We start from the raw sequence: 2,570 nt of genomic DNA on the forward strand, positions 1-2,570 counted from the left end.
TTGTCCTTGTGTTACTGATTATATAAAAAAAGTGTGTATGATAGCCTAAAAAATATTGTTTTCCTTCCTCATATAGGGTAAAATATTATACTGTTATGTAAAGAATATTAATAGCAAAAGTCTTTTGGGGAAACTACATCAATGTTATCAGGGTTAGGACCAAATTCTTGTACACCCCGCCTACTATAGATGGACACAGAATTTGGAAAGGAATTTCAGAGGGAGAAACCGATCACAATCTGGGATTACTTCTTTAATTAAAGTTTGCAGATAATCTCTACATAGCATTCAACAGGTAGAGAGAGGTTTCAAGGTGCAGGTTAGAAATTCAATTCCATTTTAGTTTTTGGCATTGATTGTTGTTTTGTCTCTGATGGGATCATTGATGGACAAGCTTATAATTCAGTAGTTTGTCCATTGTTACTGAAACTCTAATCCAAGAAATCTGGGTGTGTTTCATTCTCTCTTGCCAGAAATAAAGCAGGTAGAGTTTATTTCCAAGTTTATCTGATATCACCACAGGATTTGCAGAGGTTGAAGGGCCACCTGGCCTTGAAATTCCTCTTTTCCATCTCCTACACAGCTACCTGGTGTGGCATAAGAGATCCTTGCATCACAGTTATTCTGTGTCATTGTTGAATAGTCCCCCCTCAAAATCATTTATAGAATGACTTCCAGGTTCCAGTCACAAGGAAAAAAGCATTTAAGGAGGGAATGGCAGTTTTGAGATGTGTTGGGCTTCTTTTCACGCATTGCTCCCTCTGCCTGGAACCTGGGTTCAATTCCACCCTCTGGCGACTGTGTGGAGTTTGTACATTCTCACTGTGTCTGCATGGTTTTCTCCGGGTGTTCCAATTTCCTCTCCTATTCCAAAGATGTGCAAGTTAGGTGGCTTGGCCATGCTAAGTTGTCCATTGTGTCCAAGTATTGTATAGACAGGGTGGTTTAGCCATGGAGAATTGCAGGGTTACAAGGATAGGGTAGGGGGCTGGGTCTGTGTGGGATACTCTGGAGGTTTGGTGTGGACTCAGATTGAATAGCCTACTGTAGGGATTCTATAATTCTATGCTTCACTCTCCATCCTGATCAGTTATCCAGCAGCTCAACAGCAAGCTAAATCCTGGGTTTCCATGTAGCTCCTACTCCTTTTCAAGGATGATGTTGAGTTTTAGCCACAGCAATTAATTGTTCCATACTGCTGGCATACACAATAATTAGGAGATGACCATAATTCCAACACCTTGGTTTTAAATAGTGCCCTTAAACTGCTTAAACATTCCAAGAGGCTTTAAAGGAATTTTTTTAAACCATGTTTAACACTGAGCCAGGTAAGGAGATACAAGGATAATGTACAAAACTTTTGGCTAAAGACCAAGGTTTTTCAAAACATTCATAGAAATGCAGAGGAGTTAGGGAGGGAATTAGAGAGCTTTGTACCCAGTGGCCTAAAGGCAATGGTAAAGTGATTAAAACTGGGGATGTGCAAGAGTCCAGAGAAAAATGAAAACCTTGTCAGGAGATTCTTCTTTCTCAATTGGCAAACTTGGCATTTCAGAAATGGGCACAGACTGCAATTAGTATAAATATTATTAGAGTCGTACAGATGTACAGCATGGGAATAGACCCTTCAGTCTAACTTAGCCATGCTGACCAGATATCTGAAATCGATCTAGTTCCATTTGCCAGCTTTGGTCCATTTTCCTCCAAACCGTTCCTATTCATTTACCCATCCAGTCACCTTTAAAATGTTGTAATTGTACCAGCCTCCTCCACTTCCTCTGGCAGTTCATTCCATACACACAGCAGCCTTTGCATGAAAAAATTGCCCCTTAGGTCCCCCCTTTTAAATCTTTCCCCTTTCGTCTTAAACCTATGCCGTCTAGTTTTGGACTACCCTATCCTGGGGAAAAGACCTTGGCTGTTCACCCTATCCATGCACCTCATGATTTTATAAACCTTTATAAGGTCATACCTTAGTCTCTGACGGTCCACAGAAAATAGCCCCAGCCTATTCATTCTCTCCCTATAGCTCAAACCCTCCAACCCTGGCAAAATCCTTGTAAATCTTTTCTGAACCCTTTCAAGTTTAGCACCATCCTTCCTATAGCAAGAAAAGCAGAATTGAACGCAGTATTCCAAAAGTGGCCTCACCACTGTCCTGTACAGCCGCAGCGTGGCATTCAAACTCCTATACTCAATGCATTGACCAATAAAGATAAGCATACCAAACGCCACCTTCTCTACCCTATGTGCCCATGGACTCCATTTCCAAGGAACTATGAACTTGCACTCCAAGGTCCTTTGTTTGGAAACACTCCCCAGGAATACCCTTAAGTGTATAACTCCTGCCCTGATTTGTCTTAACATAATGCATCACCTTGTGTTTATCTAGATTAAACTCCCATCTGCCACTTCTCGGCCCGGGTTATCAATGACCCATTGTACTCTGAGGTAGCCACCTTTGCAGTCCACTGCATCACCAATTTTGGTGTCATCTGCAAATTTGCTAACCATACCACCCATATACACATCCAAATATTTTATATAGATGACAAATAACATTGGACCAG

This window comes from Chiloscyllium plagiosum, unplaced genomic scaffold (assembly GCF_037043375.1).
Source record: "Chiloscyllium plagiosum isolate Xiang-an unplaced genomic scaffold, Cpla_swu_hap1 HiC_scaffold_5, whole genome shotgun sequence".
In the NCBI taxonomy this organism is placed as follows: domain Eukaryota; kingdom Metazoa; phylum Chordata; class Chondrichthyes; order Orectolobiformes; family Hemiscylliidae; genus Chiloscyllium; species Chiloscyllium plagiosum.